The sequence below is a fragment of the Ixodes scapularis genome, unplaced genomic scaffold, assembly GCF_016920785.2.
Source record: "Ixodes scapularis isolate PalLabHiFi unplaced genomic scaffold, ASM1692078v2 PGA_scaffold12__126_contigs__length_90152505, whole genome shotgun sequence".
In the NCBI taxonomy this organism is placed as follows: Eukaryota; Metazoa; Arthropoda; class Arachnida; order Ixodida; family Ixodidae; genus Ixodes; species Ixodes scapularis.
In genome coordinates this window covers 47,721,022-47,732,957 of record NW_024609838.1, presented here as the reverse complement: position 1 = coordinate 47,732,957, position 11,936 = coordinate 47,721,022, and the positions used below count along the sequence as shown (strand labels likewise).

The 11,936-nt window shown below is 45.0% G+C and overlaps 1 long non-coding RNA gene across 12 annotated transcripts in view; it reads right to left on the bottom strand.

Annotated features, from left to right (window-relative positions):
- Positions 1–937: 937 nt before the first annotated feature.
- The window catches only part of LOC121835378, a 69,773-nt gene continuing 58,774 nt past the window's right edge, over positions 938–11,936 (bottom strand). For 11 of the 12 annotated variants that reach the window (XR_006077571.1, XR_006077568.1, XR_006077570.1 and 8 more), the window contains one exon: positions 9,784–10,086. This is a non-coding gene — a long non-coding RNA (uncharacterized LOC121835378). Of the gene's footprint in view, positions 1,162–9,783; positions 10,087–11,936 lie in introns of those variants that run through there. The other variant, XR_006077574.1, reaches the window with a different exon arrangement.

Below are 11,936 nucleotides of genomic sequence, written 5' to 3'. Positions count from 1 at the left end.
GGCGAGCTGCAGACGTACCACCTTGCCTCCGGTGCCTCAGAAGCCTTCATCGTGGACCGGATTGTCCCGCTGGCGTTACAAGCCAGCGCCAGGTGCTGGTTGGGGTCACAGGCCCCCTTCACCAGCCTGGCGGACTTCCAGACAAGGCTTCGAGAAGAGTTCCTGCCTGCAGGCTACGCGACGCAGATTCTCCTAGAGCTCGAGGCAAGGACGCAGCACCCGGATGAAAGTCTGGTCCGGTACGTTCGGGTCATGCAAGAGCTCTTCAAGAGGGCGGACCCGAAGTCACCCCAAGTAGCACGGGGAGCCCGGCCGAAGGATGGCCATATCCCCATGGCCGAGCCATTTTTCATCGGCCATTGCCCGGCCAAAGAGGTCGGTGCCGACCTCGTTATGGTCCCTCGGCATAAGAAAGGCCCACCTGCCCGGGCTTTGGGAGGGCCGGGCCCCATGGCCGAGCACCCCCGGCTCGGGCATCGGCTGAGCACCAATGGCCGGGCACCGGCAGTAGACTAAGGGCCAAAGGCGGTGTTGGGTCGGCCACCGAGCTGGCATGGTGGCATTGGCAGAACACCAGTGGCCGAGGGTGGATTTGGGTCGGCCACCAACCTGAGATCGTGGCACCGGCGGAACACCAGTGGCCGAGGGTGGATTTGGGTCGGCCACCAAGATGATATCGTGGCACCGGCAGAACACCAGTGGCCGAGGGCGGATTTGGGTCGGCCACCGAGATGATATCGATGGCACTGGCAAAACACCAGTGGCCGAGGGCGGATTTGGGTCGGCCACCGAGATGATATCGATGGCACTGGCAAAACACCAGTGGCCGAGGGCGGTTTTGGGTCGGCCACCGAGATGATATCGATGGCACTGGCAAAACACCAGTGGCCGAGGGCGGATTTGGGTCGGCCACCGAGATGATATCGTGGCACTGGCAAAACACCAGTGGCCGAGGGCGGATTTGGGTCGGCCACCTACCTGAAATCCTGGCACCAGCAGGACCCCAATGGCCGATGGCGGCTTTGGGTCGGCCACCGAGATGATATCGTGGCACCGGCAGGACGCCAGTGGCCGAGGGTGGCTTTGGGTCGGCCACCGACCTGGGATCCTGGCACCGGCAGAACACCAGTGGCCGAGGGCGGTTTTGGGTTGGTCACCAACCTGAGATTGTGGTACCAGCAGAACGCCATTGGCCGAGGGCGGCTTTCGGTCGGCCGCCGAGTTGACAGTGTGGCACCGGCAGGATGCCAGTGGCCGGCAATGGCATTGGGTTGACAGCCAAGCTGGTATGGTGTCCATAGAAAAAACTTGGCAAAGATGGTTAGCCCAATGACTCTCACTAGAGGCCACGCTCAAGGTCTGTTCATACTTGCAAGACGCAGTGGTTGCGTGACTGCATTTTGGTCACCGAGAGACGGTGATGATCGCAAAAGCGACTGGTTTGGAGTTGAAACTGCTCGCTTTTGCGACAAAAAAGCAGTCGCGCGACCACCAGAACTTGGAAGTGTGAATGCGCCTTTAGGGACTCCACTCCCCGATTGTCTTGTGGCACCGCCAGAAGATTGAATGAGACCGCTCTGCCATGAACCGCTTCAACATTTCTGGACGACGGAAAGCTGTCCTTGAAATTCTAAGTAAAGCTCCAAATAATTTAAATACAATAATTTTAATCCATAAGATGACCTAAGTGTTGTTACTCTGGAGCATAGCTTATTTAGTGTCGCTCATGTTCCCCTAACCAGTGGATTGCAGGTTGCCTGTTGGCCTATTCAATTTCTTGTCATGCAGCTGGCCTCCTCTGTTTGGGGGGGGGGGGGGGGGGCTACAGAAACACACCCTAATTCATGGCAGGAGCCAACAAAAATATGTAAATTTATTTCAAGTGAAAAATAAACAAGTGAACAGGGAATCCTATTTGGTAAGTACACCATTAACAGTAAGCAAAGGACGGATATGTAATACTCTTTCAAGGAGCAATGACAGTCAAACTTCAGGGAATAACATTACCTAGCATTCCTTCATGTGTGCTTTGTTGAAAGTGATGAGATCTGATCATTTTGTTTCACACACTTGCTTCTGTTCTGTTGGGAATATGTGGAAGAGCGTCCTCCGGTACAAGCCCGTGCCATTGACTGCACTACGGTGCTATTTGGTAACCGGATGTGCCTATATGCATTTTTCTCATGAGCACATGCCGTTGGCATTAGATCCTACAAGAATGACATCACCCTCAGCAGCTCCTGCCATCTAAACACAGTAAATGTTTAAAGTTGGAAAGATTGCTTGCCCCGATTTCCAGCAACCAGGACCCTGGTTAGGAGCAAGAGTATAGGGCTAGACACATCTTTCGTTAGTCTTGCCTGGCAATAGGTTGTTCGAAAACACCATGAACTGTGCTGTCGAAGGCCGAAGCTGCTTTGTCCTGACCCTAGTTGACCTAAACCCGTTGTCACATCAAGAGAAATGTTTGCACATTATTCAGGAACTATGTTTTGTAGGTATGTGTGTACAGTCAAACCCGACTATATTGAACCCGTTTACTTGGAATTATTTCTTATATTGAAAAGCTTTTGTGCACAGTAATGTTACAGCGATAATATATATCAACAATTACGGTTACATTGAACAAAAATAGCAGCCACTACCGATACATCGAACTGCCAAGAGTGCCGTTTTGCTCTGCAAGCTTGCTTTCCCCCAATGTTTGCGGCTGCATTGGGGGAAAGCCAGCTTGAAGAGCACGCTGGCTTCTTTTTTCTGGGCGGACGCATTGACTTAACACCTCTAAGAAAGAAGGCCGTAGCGCTCCGAGTGGTTACATCACAATGTCGGAGAAGGAAGGCCATGGTGCAACTACATAAAAAAAAAATATCACATCGTCGTGAAAAACATTTTTCTTGTCAAGCGGCACGGTGGGGTTTGTGCGCGTTTATCCGACATTAATATGTCTTAAAAGTGCTGTCTTGTACAATTTATTATATATATATAATATAAATGTAATATACAATGTGCTACCAAGGTTGAAAGTACCAATTTTATATTCATGATTACCCCTATAACCGCGGGACTATGTGCAGTCCCGCAGCTCCCCACAACTTTCGAATGAACCAGTTCGGTGAGACATTTTCATCTTCCCTCCAACGGCTCCGATTCTGGTAAATGTATGTTGTGTGCAAGCTGCAGACTGTCTGAAAAGGAACGCTGGGACTTTCAGAAGGGAAGAGAATGGAAAAAAATCAAGTCATCGCCGCGGGGAGCGCACACGAGCAAGAGATGGGCCGACAACGTTAAGCCTCCCACACTGCTCCGCTGCTCTCGTGTGAGGTTCTTTTGATCCTTGTTCCCGACGTTTTTCTGTCGTCACCGCAGTCTCGGGTAGTTTTTGTGTTCGCTTGATACTACGGCATTTACGTGGATTCGCGGAACAAGTCCTGCTACTGTTTGAGTGACGTGTGTGGAAACTAGCCAACAACGACACTGGTTGATTATCGATAGACCTCTCGAGACCTCGACTAAGAGGGACTTCTTGGAGCTTGTCTTCAAATGTTTTCGTGCCAGATATTGTGGGACATATGGATACGATCGACAGGTGAGAAACAACTTATTTACGGGCTTTCTTGGTCATGTGGGACGCAAGTAAGTGCTGCAGTCTTTCTTTTAAAATTTTGTGATAGAGTGGAATTTTGTTCTTTGTCGCTATCCGTGTACAGTGGCGTCGACATTTGTAAATATGCGTTGTAACATTCTAGTTTTCACTGGAAGGTGAATGACAAGTTTGTGCGATCATACAAAATGCATTTTTTGTGGTTTCGTGTTTGCTGATACTAATGTCATTTGATTGCCTTTACCGCATTTATACCAGAACCTTAACTGTATTACGGCAATAGTATTATTGTATACAAAAGAAGTTATATTTTGTTTACATGATTGTAAGTGACCCTTCTCTAGCTGTGTCCACGTTGACTACGTCCACCTGATCTTTAACTGATCTGTTTTGCTGTGTCCACTCACTGCGTGTCTCACAATTTTGTTGAAGCGTTTCTGTATAAATTATGCATTCCTACAACAATTGCGTGACTCAATGTTTTCAACTTAAAACAATCACTTTGTATAGGCGTCTTATACGCATACTTCGTGCCATTTTGTACCGATTATTTAGCGATGTAATGCTTTGCCCGTGAAATACAATGTTTTCTAGACCCATTGTTATGGGCAGCTTTCATTTTAGCTAACAAATCACGCTTATGTGACTAAAACCGCGTTACAACAATCGACCCACGCGCGTTGCCTTCGCTTCGACGTGCGCCCCCGATGGCCTTCATTTGCGACGTCACGAGAGGAGTGCTACGGCCTTCTCTTCTGGGAGGTGTTGGTCGACCGCCCGGAACAAAAAAAAAAAAATCTCTTTTGCGCAGGGAGCAGGGGGAGGGCGCTCCATGGTTCCTCTTCCCACTCCGTCCACAAAAGAGAATACTGCCTTTTCTTCCGAGAAGGTTGAGGCGGCCGCCCGGAGAAAAAAAAGCCAGCTTGCTCTGCTAGCTGGCTTTCCCCCAACGCAGCTGCCTGCCTTAGGGGAAAGCCAACTTGCAAAGCAAAACGGAAGCTCTGCAGGTGCTACTGCTCGGACGTGCTCCGTGCTCTCGGCATAGTTCGGCCCTAATGTGCGAATATAGAAGGCAGCGGCCTCAATTTCGGAGTCCATCGATAGCGTAGAAAAATATTGTTATTGCGGATGCAATGAAGAAAAAGCAGCAGAAGATGCAAGACTATTTCATTGTGTAATATTTCAGCAGAAAGTGGATTTTTGAGAGTCAAATTCATTAATACTTCTAATTGAATAACCCGCTATATCGAACTGGCAGACGTTTTCTTGCGAGTTTGATGTAAACGAGTTTGACGTATAGTGGATTTTGAGTTCAAAACGAATTTAAAGTGAATATTTTTTTCTGTTGAATAGTTTTGAATTTAATATTGTTATAGTTTTTACAAGCCTTCCACTACTGTACGATACTTAAGGCGAGACACTGGTTCTAAAATGGACTATTTTATTTTTGCAGCTATACTAATGAAAATCACTGTGCATATGTGTTCCTTCTTCCTCAATTCAAATATGAAATCAGTTTCAAAATATCTCAATTAGTTTTCAAGTTATAAAAAATAGTGTTGCCTAATTTGGTTAATTTCTTACGGGTCGTTAAGGCCATTTCGAACAAAAAAATTTTTTTTTATTGATGTAGATGCATAGCTAAAGGTCTGCCATGCATTATAAAGCTATTTATATTTTCACAAAATTACATTATAATACAAAAATGTACTAATTATGCTAATTATGACACTAATGAGGTCGCATTATTTATCATAAAATTTTCGTTGTCATTATAAACTGCAAAAAAATAGCTTTACTCCACAGTCCAGTCCTTTCTGAATAAAACGGTATAAAAAGTTTCGAAATGCTACGATAAAAACCTCATGAAAACCCCCGTAAGGCTAAGCACGTTGACAAAAAACATGAAGATGAGAAAATCAAAGTTAAAGTTTTGACATTGAACATAGAAAATTGTGTGAACAATGATAAATAATAATTGCCACCAAGGTGTAGTGTAAGTCTTTATGAACAACTTGACATAAAAGATGATGTAATCCATTTATGGGAACATTCGGAAAAAAATATGAAAGAAGTAAAGAACGAGTGAAATGTTGATAAAATCACATTTTCCTGTTTCGACGCTGACTACAATAAATTATGTGAAAACCCTTATGCAATAATAGTTATCAAGATATAGTGTAGTGCATTCTGAACAAATAATTTTAAAAATTGCAATAATTTGTTTTTGAGAAGATTCCAAAAATGGTGAAGAATTACTGATATAGTCGCCGACTTCTCCGATAAAACGCGCTTGCTTTGCTCCGATCGCTCGGCGCGCTGCGCTTGCTCGGCCGTAGAGTAGTAGGTAGAGTCGACGCGAGTGGTGCCGGCAAAACTTGAGCCATCCGGACCAGAGCTTGAGGCCGCAGCATCGTCAACGGGAAGGCTAGCCGATGGTCCCGGCAGATCCAATGCGTTCAGCAGTGGCGCAGATCGTAGCGGCGCACTTGCAGGGGATGTCTTCCGCTTGTTCCACGCACGTCGCGTCTTCCTCCCGAACGTCCGCCGCGTACTCTCCTTCAATCGAGAGTCCCCCGGCATCTCGATCGCTCGAAATAAAACTCCCGCAACTTCGTAGCGAGAAACCAACGATGTCCGACGCGAACGCGCGAACGTAAACGATTTCGAAACAACGTGCACTCAGCCGCGGAACGAACAAAGCGAAGGGCCAAAACGAAGCAGACGACGCTTCTCCACGCTCTCCTTGCGCTGCTGGAGGCGCGCGCGCCAAGAGGAGGAAAGGAGCAAAAGTGGAAAGGGGCGCGTCTTGGCCTATGACAGGCGCGCGCGGCACGACGTACCTGTGACGTACGCGCGCGGGCCAATGAGCAATCGTTATTCCGGTCATGAAAACCCGCGGAATGCGGACGCTCTCCAAGGTTGTCGCGATAGTGAGTGGGATGAGGACGTAGGGAAGAGAACCAGCTCCCCAACAAGACCAAGATGGCCGCGATCCGACGATCGGTCGTGAAGCGACGCGGGCGCGCAGTTTGACTATTTTTTTGCGTTGGATTCGCGATTTGAGCGTCGCGGAGGCATCGTATTTATGGTTTTTTTTATACTTAGACGTCGAATAGGACATTGAAACTTCGCAGGCAGGTACTTCAGACTATATTCTATCCAAACATGTGATTTTTGAAAAACCCCAAATTTCGCGATTTTTTACCATTTTAAGACCCGCGTCTCGCCTTAAATAGAAACCCTGCAGGTTGCTGCCGAGATTTCACTTGTACTCTCCTAAGTCCTTATTTTAATACGTAACTCATATTTATAAACTGCGGCATCTGAACAAGAAATTTGTTGCAGATATTCTAGTCAAGAGGATTTTTAAATCTGCTCGTTATATGCAAATATTTTGTATTCAATATAAAGTATGAAAAAAAAAAAAGGAGCATGAATGATGAACGTATGTTCTCAAGGCCTCTTTTGCCTAACCCAGACATTGTTTCTCAAAATTAATGAACTTCTAATTGCAAGTTTTAGAATCTGTCCAAATTTGTGCGTTTCAAAGAAATGGCATCGTCGTAATGCGCCAATCCAGACAAGGTCTAGGCTTGGCACATGCGCACTGGTGACGACGCTATTTTTGCTTCCGCAAGGCTTTTGGGTACTCTAGCCTATAATTGCCTAAAACTATTACTTAAGGTATTCACATCAAACTTGATCACATCAGTCATGCTCGTGAATGCAAGTGACAACCTAGCTTTTCATAATCTACACCTTTTTGTGTCTAGAAATTTAGTTTTTTATCCAAAAGTGTTTTTTGTATTCCTTCATACACAAACTCATCTCTGTTACGTCACAGTGCGGTGGTGGCGCTTCGGGCACAATTCCGGTCTGGGGCTGTGGGCGGAAGTCCCCGTGCGAGACGTGTATTCCTGCGTTGTTTTGAAAGGAACCTGACAAAAACCCGCTTTCTCGTCAAAACATCACGACTGGGGCTGTACTAAAAGAGTCTAGAAAGGTTTGAAGGTTAGTTTTCATGTGCTCGGTTCGTCCGAGAACGTGGATATGTGCCGTGAAAAGGGAAAACCAGATGCCGTCGGACCACATCTGCTTGGGCGGGAAGCACTTCGGGTTGAATTCACGAATACTGGTGGTCATCAATTTATTCTTTTGTTCCCACATGAATGCCAAAAAACCGTCATGTTGTACCGACCATTGTATAATGACTATGTTCAGTGCGTCTTCAAGTTCAAACGGCCGCCTGATCATTCGAACTATCGTCTGCTGTCTCAGACAATTCTGCTTGTCTGCTCTTTTAGAAGACACCGGCCCGAACATCAAATGTTGATGCCGTACTTGCGATAAGAAGTAAGTGCAGCCCTCAAAAGACTTAAATTTGAAACTTGGTAAGCAGGCTTCATGTAAACAGTAGATACAAAAAGATGTTCATCATTGTTACCAGTGGCCATCACCAACTTGTTATGCCTAATTCACTTGGTCCGATTCTGCTTGCGATTTTCAGTATCGGCGTCGACCATCTCAGCTACGGTTCACGCTGTTGCAGCCCGAGTGACTTCGCGACTGAAAATTGCGAGCGAAATCTCATCATGCGAATCAGGCTTTAGCATACATTCTGCGGCGTCCACGCGGAATGAATCGCCGCATGCCACATTATTCACGCGAAGTTTTGCGGTGTAACGAGCCTCGGTAATCTCCCTGAGGCCGCTCAAGTAGTCAGGCATCGCAAAAACGACGTAGAATCACCAATTCGAACGCCAAAAAGGGCAGGGGGACTCACACCGACAACGACAACATCGCATTCCAATGGTTTGTTTATGGGCGACGGCGAGCTTCTCGCCCACACTCCATCGCGCATGCGCGGCGCCAGTGGCGCTACAGTTTGTAAATATGAACTGGTGTAAACTATAATTTAGGGAATGACATATAAAATATCAAGCAAATAAAAAAATGTCAACCATTTACCTACTACTCAGTTTCATCTGAAATGACCCAATACCATGGTGTTAAGAGAGTTCAGCCTTCAGTTGTGTGGTGTAAACATCAGCCAGTGTGCAACGGTATTACAAATACCAGAGTCACCACTTGCGCGAAGGCATGATGTTGCTCCAATGACACTGCCTAGCTTTCTGCTTCTTCGTCCATTTATCATTTTCTTTTTAGACACAGCCTGCTATTGTTTTACCCTCGCCATGCCCGCCATCAATTGGGGCATAAAATTCATAATGTTTCCTGTTCATATGTTCGTTATACCTTACAATACAACACAGACCATGCTACAGGCCACAGAAGTCAACTCAATGTAGTGACCTCGGAGAGAGGCGCTGTGATGCGTTGTCACTTGATGCGCTAAGTTGCCCGAGACAGCTGGCAACGGCCGCTACAATCCATTGCACTTACAAACGGAGTATAGTGACTTTTAGATAAATTATTTGAATCATTTTGTCAACTCCCTACATGCACTAAAATACTACTTCGAGAAATTAGCACAGTTGAGAGCAATCAACCAAGCACAGCACCCCGAGGACTGATGCACCACAAAGTTCAGTTTCCATATGCACTACCAGACACATCACGGATAAAAAAAAATATAAATAAAAAAACATTTTTTTGTATGATGCTTTGTGGTGCCTGGGAGATAATGCGACCAACTATGGCCACTGTGGATACGGTGCTCGAGTAACCACTAGTTGTTGAGACACAGCACCTCCAACAGAAATTGACTGCAACAGACTCGGCAAAACCGTTATTTCTTTATTTTAAGACAATAGAATACAACAGGTCTTGGTGGTGGATTCTGAATTACATGTTTCTAAGTGTTCAATAACGAAAATGAAAAAAAAAAATTGAGGATGACAATATCTTTGAATTCTCACAAAAAAAATTGTTTGACTTTTTCTATATTTAAAAAAACTTCTGAGCATGCATAAAAATATTTACGTTTCGGGAAGTTTTATTACCCTGTGGAGCTCAAAGATATGTTAATGCGCAATTGGGAAAATCATATTTCCACCTCCTCAGACGCAATTTATTTTAACAAAAACATTGAAGGTCTTTTTGTAAAAGTAGGTCTATTCCATTGCAAGGACATATTTTGCTAGCTCCTATAAAATCTTAATTGAAAACAAAAAATAGGCACGACATTATTGTCCTATCTTAATATGTTTCCCCATTTGTTTTTATCGCCTTCCTTGTTTCTGTTAGACTCTACACATTGGCCGGTTCCCCAATTCCCCATTCTTGGGTCAGGCTCTGTTGATGCACTGTTTAGTTAAATTAAACTATTATTGCTACATGAAAGTTTTATGAGTCTGTGCTTTGTCGGACACATGTCTATATTTCCTGTTTACAGTGTAACAGTTACACTTGCGGCTCACCCGGACCGTGTCGCTTGCTCCAGTGCCGCTACAAGTCATGCCTTCATAGTGCCTTGTTTGGAAGACTTCAATGTCATGGGTGCCTTGCGACCACGGCTTCTAGAAAAAAAAACAAAAAAACACACAATTAATTGCCTGCACGCAGAACACCAAACAAAAAAATCAAACCTCTGGGTATCTAATGCCTGTCAAGAATATCAATGTAACCTGTGCTTTAGTGCACATTCTATATACTCTGTGCATTAGTTGTAATATGGGGAAGAGAGCAGATGCTGTACAGAGATGTTGTCCACCTAAAGTAGGTTTAAAGTATGTCCCTTACATCTATCACTTGCTTCATGCAGTTAAGCATGTTATGTACGAACCAAGATTGAATATGATATTCAGTCAATTTCCGTGCAAACGACATAAACAATCACGTGCCTCTGTCAAGTGGCAAATTTGAATGCAAGCTCTGCTAGGTACATATATATGTCTCGTCTGGTTGAAATTAATCACAGGAGCTCACTCTTAAGAGACATTGCACAATTTCAGGTTGTCCGAGCCATGCAGCTTGCTCCACCTTACGTATCATTGCGCAGCATGTTAGTAACATGACAGCCTCCTTGTCAACGCTAAAGTCATTTTCCTCGTTTGAGGTTTTTTGGCAATGCTTATTCCACAGCCTACAGCCCTAAAACTTGAATCTCTATCATATTGAGGGCTATATCACTCAGCTTGCATCCACCCCCTTCTACAGGCTGCAACCACAGAGGCATAACATAAACAGATCCAGTCCCTATAACACCAAAAAATATTGAACGGTTCCAATTGCATTGCTGCATCAATAGACCCATTTTCTGAAAGTCCACACAAGGCACACTAGATCTTGTAAAGAGGTACAGTAGCACAGCCAAAAATAATTTACGTCCCCACTCACCCCTCCCAATATTAATTAGCACAGTACGCTGTGTAATAATACGCTACTTTCCACTTACAGTATGGGTGCATGTTCTGGTGTAAGTCATCGCACCAGTAATAGGCAAAATAAAATTGCCCATAAAACTGCATATCGAGTGGAACCTTGATTATGCATTTCCAGTTTATTCAACGTCCTGCATTTTACTATAATTTAGCGCAGGTTTGTCAAAGTGCTGTAATTATTGTTGTTTTGGGTAATACGACTCCGGGTTCATTATTTGACACTTTCGCGCGTTCCCATAAATGTTGTATAATGAATGTTCCACTGCATACGGTCTAAACTTCCAAGGGGGAGGGGGGGGTACTGAAGTTTCATGAGTAAAGCACTGCGGATGCACCAAATGCCCAAGAACTACCCACGGTTATGCCCAGTGAACTGGCAGGTGCGGATAAAAATAAATTAGATTTGGCGGATTGTGAATTGGATGCAGATGTCATGGGCTACAGGCGCGGATATCCGTGGGTCCGGATCTATATTTTTATCGAGGGGGCTCTCAAGCGTGAGTTATCGCAGAGCGAAGGGAATAAGTGAGTAATTCTACAAAGTGCATTATGGAATGTTTGGCAGGAAAAAAATTACTCTCTCAGAAAAGGAGTGCCAATTTGGGAGAAAGTATTTCTTTACACTAAGACCTGAGTCTTATCAGAGATTGGTTTAGAGTGTTCTGCGTCACCAAACCTGCTGTCCCTACAAAAAATAAAGAATGTAGGGGCATCAATTGCCTTGGGAAAGTGTGCTCTTGTCTGGCACGAAAAGAGTGGAAAACATTCTTTGGGCAAAGGAAACTCAAAACGTACAAGCCACAAAAAAGTAGAAGCCCCAGTCGTGTAATCGCGTCTTACCACGCATATACCAGTGCTTCTCTGCAAAGAGTGACCGCCTTTCCTCGCACACTTTTTTTATTTTTTAAAGGGACACTGACAGGGTATTTATGCTCGCCAAGGTTTTTAGTTGTACGTGACATATGAGAGCTCAACTACCCAGAACA